This window comes from Miscanthus floridulus, chromosome 10, assembly GCF_019320115.1.
Source record: "Miscanthus floridulus cultivar M001 chromosome 10, ASM1932011v1, whole genome shotgun sequence".
NCBI lineage: Eukaryota > Viridiplantae > Streptophyta > Magnoliopsida > Poales > Poaceae > Miscanthus > Miscanthus floridulus.
The window spans coordinates 20,776,911-20,783,781 of NC_089589.1; the positions used below are offsets into that span (position 1 = coordinate 20,776,911).

A 6,871-nucleotide genomic window follows, 5' to 3' on the forward strand; every position below is an offset into this window, starting at 1 on the left:
CTGGAAATATGCAGATATTTCCATATCTAAAACCATATCTGTTTCGAATTGTCCACGTTTTTTGGACAACTATACATGACCGAGGAATCCGTGAAATAGATGACATGGCACAAAAATGGCAAACGATACAATCCTGATAGGATGGTACATGCATTAGATGGTGAAGCATGGACCCACTTTGATGGCATTCATCATGAGAAAGCTAAAGAGGCTCGTAATGTACGTGTTGCGCTGGCAACAGATGGGTTCAATCCTTATGGAATGATGGCTGCCCCATACACATGTTGGCCCGTGTTCGTTATCCCCCTCAATCTCCCCCCCCCCCCGGCGTATGCTTTCAACGACAGAACGTATTCTTGTCGTTGATAATTCCTGGACACCCGGGGAATAATATGGGTGTGTTCATAGAGCCTATGATTGATGAATTGGTCCATGATTGGGAGGAAGGGGTATGGACATACGACCGAGCTATAAAGAAAAACTTCAAAATGCATGTTTGGTACCACTACTCCCTGCATGACTTCCTGGCGTATGCGATATTCTGTGCCTGGTGTGTTCACGGGAAGTTCCCATGCCCAGTATGCAAGGAAGGTCTGAGGTTCATTTGGGTGCAGAAGGGTGGCAAGTATTCATCGTTCGACAAACATCGGCAATTCCTCCCTCTTGACCATGCATTCAGACGAGACATCAAGAACTTTACGAAAGGTGTCGTAGTGACAGACCCTGCACCACCGATAATGACTGGTGCCGCAGTTCGTGGTCAATCCAGAAGGTGGTTTTATGGGATATGGAGAGCAACATATGTGGACTCATAAGTCGGGCTTGACTCGGCTCCCCTATTTTGATGACCTTCTCCTTCCACACAACATTGATGTAATGCACACTGAAAAGAATGTCGCTGAGGCACTTTGGGCAACAATCATGGACATTCCTGACAAGTCAAGTATTATGGAAGAATTGAAGAAATATACGAACTCAAGTTGGTTGCAAACCTTTTAATCCCGTCATATTCAAATGCCATTGGTTTGAGCCTGAAGTAACAAGACAGACATATTCTAATCTTGGGCTAGTCGAAATTCGACAGGATTCCGTCTTACAGGAGACGATGTCTATATTGTGGCCCAACTGGCCACGCAAGTTTATTATCTCCCATATACGTGTCAAACCAAAAGTCATCTTAAGGGTTGGGATATTCTGCATAGGGTATCGCCACACGGTAAAGTGTCTGTCCCAAACGATGAAGATTACAACTTAGACCCAAACACATATGATGGAGAGTTCTTTCAAGAAGAGGGACTAGAAGGGAGGTTTGAGATAGACTTAACCGAAGCGATCGGAATGGAAGTGGACAATGAAACGGTTATTGAAGAGGACGCTGGAGAAGAGGTGCAAAATGTGAAGGACTTACAAATGCTTGAGCGATTACATTTAGACAATAACAATGGCAACATTGCTCATTCGGATAGTGTTGATTATTTTGATATGATTGATAGTGATGATGAGACTTATGATCCAGCTAATCCTGATCATGAAGATTATTTCTAATACATGTAATACTATGTTATTTTGTAATTATGTTTTGTTTATTTTGCATCTCTTTCTAAGTACTTCTTGTTTATCTGTGCATATTGGTTTACTCTTTTTAATTGCAGGTGATTGAACAAAGATGGTGGGCGGTGGGATGAGGAAGCTAGGTGATGATACTTGTGGTTGTTAATGGTACTTCTATTTGCAATTGTGGTTGTAGATGATGGAGCACTTGGATTACTTGTGAACTTATTTGTGATATATTGTGAGACATGTGACGTTTGTGATATATATGTGGTGTTGGTGATATATATGTGCTGTTGATGATATATATGTGATGTTGGTGATGTTTGTTATATATATCATCTGTTTATTTGGATGGAATGTAAAAAACAAATAAAAAAGGTTGTTTTCAGTCACTTTGCCGAGTGCAATGGCCATAACACTTGGCAAAGTGATGACCTGAGAACATGCTTGGGAACATGCTTTGCTGAGTGCACAGGCCATTGCACTCGACAAACATCACAGATTTGCCGAGTGCCACGGGCCAGGTACTTGCAAAGGTCTCCTGTATGCCGAGTGTCTTGACGGTGGCACTCGGCACAGTGGCCACCTTTGCCGAGTGTCTGAGTCAACGGCGCTCGGCAAAGAGGCGACCTTTGCCGAGTGCTTGACCTTGACACTCGGCAACGCCGCCGTCACGATGGCGCTCGCCGTCACGGCGACTTTTCTTTGCCGAGTGTCAGATTAGCACTCGGCAAAGGCTTTGCCGAGTGCCCGAAAAAGTGCACTCGGCAAAGAGGTCTTTGCCGATAAACTGTTTACCGAGCGTCCTTTGCCGAGTGTAACACTCGGCAAAGGCTTTGCCGAGTGTATATCGGCCTTTGCCGAGTGCCTGAGGCACTCGGCAAAGAAGCCGCCTCCGGTAGTGGTATATCCAATAAAATAGTGCAATAAATAAACCTCCAAAATCTGTGTGTGACAATATTATTACTTGATTATTATTTGGTTAGTTTCTAATAGTAATATATTTTTATGATGTCTTGACTATCAGCTCACAAATTGTGTAAATTAAACTTTACTTCTACTCCCTCCATACCATATTATTTGTCCTCTAGATCTGGGCACGTGAATAAAGGAGAAGTGAAGAAGGTATGGTGCACAAGAAATGAGGAAAAAGGTAAAACTAGAGATGTATTGGGAAAAAAAGAAAGGTTCATTGGAAAGTCTAAATAAATAATTTAGGACAAACGTAGATGGCTAAAACGATGCTTATTTCTTCTTACTGAAGTAAATTGGACTAACTGAAATATTCATGATAGTAAATCGAGGCCGTGTTTAGTTGCACCGAATCGGCGCCGCCGAGATCACTGTAGCTACACTGTTTTGTTTTTACTTGGTAATAATTGTCCAATCGTTGACTAATTAGGCTCAAAACGTTCGTCTCGCAAAGTACAACCAAACTGTGCAATTAGTTTTTGATTTCGTCAACATTTAGTACTCCATGCATGTACCGCAAGTTTGATGTGACGGGAATCTTCTTTTTGCATAGTGTCAAAGTTAGAAATTTGGTGGAACTAAACGTGGCCCGAACCAACTATTAGTTTGGGAGTTATCCGGCATATGCCAAATTAGGTGAATAATTTTAAATTTTCCTAGGAAATATGTATGAGCGTTAAAACCAGCCCAATTAATAATGGGGGTATTCCTCATTTTCGTCAAAAATTCTAGGATATATATATTTTTCCCTAACGTATCATATATATAAGAGGGTTAATGTGGAGGCTTTCTTAGAGTCTATAATTAGTAATAATAGTAAGATATTTCTTATCCGAGATATTGATTTTTTATACAAAACTTTATTTCCATCTATTCTATTTTCCAAATAATTACTCATATGCACCACTGTCAAAATAATACAATGTGACCTCTAAATCTATATCTAAATTACCCACTTATGAGACTACAAAAATTAACTTGAAGTAACACAACCTAATCTTCATCTAAATTACTCTTCTTTCCATTATAAAAAAAATCCCTTGAGCATGAATGTGTAGTTATTGCATAATGACAAAGCATATATGTTTGCTTTAGTCAGAATTAATATGTTAATATTAATAGAAGATGTTGATAATTTAGATGTAGATTTGAAGGAATATTTTAGGTTTTTAATAATGGTAGAAAATTTAGATGCAAAGTTACGGGTTTACTTATATTATCCATTATAATAACTATTACGTAAGTAGATTCAAATTTAGATTTACTCTACATCATCATTCTCAATGGCATAGATGATATATAGATTCATCGGTAACCTTATGTTGATCATTTACATAATTATAGAGGTGGGCTAGTTATATAGAAAAAACAGAATATATGTAATGGCTATTATTACCAATGGTGAAATTGATGATCTAATGTTTCAGATTTTTATGATAAATTCTATGATTGATATATTTTTAGCGGACCTAGTGAGGATTAGCATCAAGGCTCCTTTAGACACCTCTAGTTAGAATTCCTGGAATTTATATACTTTTCCTGACGTGAGATGCATTTATTTAAAACTTAAGCTTAAGTTATATAACCTCTTGTTTCGTCCCTTTCTGTGACATCATAAATCTATATTTTAGCTTTTAAATTTTAATCTAGTTGATTTTTTTGAGGAAAATACATGTGCATTCCCTGACATTGTCTCAGGGTGTCATCTAGATACCCGACGATGTCGGCAAGGCTTCAGATGTCGGCCAATCATTGAATGCTATGCGTTCTCCTTGTCGCTCCATCAGGGAAGAAAAAGAACTACTCCGTACTGAATTTCTGAATTCTGATGAAGGGATGATCTATACTTTTCCTGGAATCGTCGAAGGGATGATCGCAAGAACTTTAAACTTCTCGTCTGATTTTATTCATATTGTCATCATGGCTCTTGAGCCTGATCAAATTACCACAAATCATAATTACTTTTACAGCGTATGCGATCATCGATCGATCTCTCCTTTAGACTGTCTCCAACAGATCCAATCCAAAAACAAGACGCATTCCCCTGTTTAGGTTGCGCACAATGAAAGGGTCTGTGACCCATAAACTCCCTTCTCCAACCGTCGGGCGCAACAGAGCGTCCTCTTTCCTTCGTCCTCTCGCGAGCCCTGCCGCCTCTTCCCTTCCTCCTCTCGCAGGCCCGCTGATGGGAGCGCCTCCCTCCCCGCCGAGCCGCCGAGCGCCGGGGTCGCCGGCAACTCCGTCCGCCGGCCCGCCTGGCAGAGCGCCCCCGTCCGCGGTGCCGCCTGGCCGAGCGCCCCCGTCCACAGGCCCACCGGCGTTGCGGTCCCGCCTCGCCGTCGTCGTCCGCGAGCTGCTCCAAGCTCCGGCCCTGGCGTCGCTATGCCCGGCGAGATCTGGACCCGCCGCCACCGTGCGGGCGAGCTCTGGTGGCACGCTCTTCTCCGCGGGTGGCGAGCGGCCCTTGCCGGCGGCGCTGCTCCACCGCCGGCGGACCTCGCCGGTGGGATCATCACTCCCCTGCCCGACGCCGCCTGTCCCTACTCCCACCGACCTCCATCGGCGACCGCAACCCCTCCCCTACCCGATGCCGCCTACCCCTGCTCCCTCAGATGGTGGCCGGGCGGATCCGGACTCCACGACGGTAGTCGCACCTCCACCGACCTCCATCGGCCCTGCCCCTATGCCGGGCCTAGCGTCGGTCGCTAATCCCTCTCTCTCTGTTTTGCGTCGTCGAGAACGACGACGCTTTTTTGCCTTCCGACACCGCTGCTACGCAAAATGGCTGGCTTGAATGCGCCCTCCGTTGGATCGTGATTTTGGGACGTAAAAACACTGTGCACGATGCATTTTGCGTTTGGGTCGCTTTTTGCGTGCGCTGTTGGAGACGGTCTTAGCGAAAACAAATTGACTATAGTAATATAAAATTCCTCTCGTGTTATCCGGGCAAAAGAGCACGCGCGCATGCGTCAGTGATGACTCAGTTCTTGGGGTCCTGCTGCACCGTCGTGGCAGGGACGCCATCGCTGCCGTGCAAGGACGCGGACGGTGGCGTCCACGGGTTTCCTGCATTTTGAGGCCACGGCCACGCTGGCATGGGCGGCGGGTGGAACGGAAACGGCGGCAGCGGCGGCCAGTTGCCCCCTGGGTGCGGCCACGCGGGCACCGGCGGTGGGTGGAACGGGAATGGAGGCAGCGGCGGCCACTTGCCGCCCGGGCCGGGGTGCGGCCACACCGGGAATGGCGGCGGGTGGAACGGAGGCAGGGGCGGCCATGGGTTGTTCCATGGGTGCGGCTGCGAGTGCGGCCATGCAGGCAGCGGCGGCGGGTGGAGCGGGAACGGCGGCAGCGGCGGCCAGTGCCCGGCGGGCGCGGCCACGGGAATGGCCACGGCGGGTTCTGCTGGCCGTGGGGGCTGTCGGCCGCCGGCGCACCTTTTGTGTACGGCTCCGGCGGCGGCGCGGGTGGCGAAACGGCTGGTTCCGGTTCGGGCTCCGGCTCAGGCTCTGGAGGCGCGTGGTGCCCGTGGTGCTTGGGCGGCGCCTTCGGGTGGTGGTGCTTGGACTTCGGTGGCGCTGCCTTCTCGTGGTCCTTGCCCTTATGCTTGCTCTTCATGTGCTGGCCGTGGGGACCCATCAACGGTGGCGGCGCGGCGACGACAGGGTCGGACTCCGGAGATCCCACCGGCGGGGCTGCGGCATCCGCAGCCGGCGGCTGCGGCTCTAGCACTGCCGCCGGCGCCGGGGCACCGGCCAGCTGGCTGCCTTCCAGTGCATCGGCGAATGAGGAGGACACCAGCAGCAGTGACCTCGAGGATGCCACGCAGCATGGCGTGAGCAGCGCGATGGCGACGAGTGCCACCATGCATGTCATCTTGATGAGTGCTTCTGCATGCGTGGAAGCTCTTTTTAGTGCCATGTTGGCAGATCGCTTGGTTTTGCATTGGTGCATGGGGTGGCTACGCTTATATAGGCAACAATTTGTGAGTTGTGTTGTGGTTGGTAGGGTAAAAAGAGTTTACCTGTGGAATTATAAGCTTCAACTGAGTTCGGTATTAGAACATTTTGTAGTGGACTTCCTTTCTACCTGCTTAGTGCTGACTTCAAATGCTTTATCGACAATGGGTTGTTGGCCGGTGTGCTGTGTGCCCATGATTCGATGAAGGTGACTAGCATTATATGAAAGTTTAGGCAGGAGTCATGTTTTCACTGTTGTGCTCATGGTGGATCTCCATGACCTCTCTTTACCAATGATGTCTTTGTGTTCACCTGTCTAAAAGATATATGTTCTGTTTTCAGTGTTAACCACATATAGTGACCATGATAGATGTAGCAAAGCAAAGTGC

General features: G+C 47.2%; 1 pseudogene; it reads right to left on the reverse strand.

The window, feature by feature from the left end:
* Positions 1-5,506: 5,506 nt before the first annotated feature.
* LOC136488156 (pollen-specific leucine-rich repeat extensin-like protein 3) lies at positions 5,507-6,477 on the reverse strand (annotated as a pseudogene).
* Between the last annotated feature and the right edge of the window lie 394 nt (positions 6,478-6,871).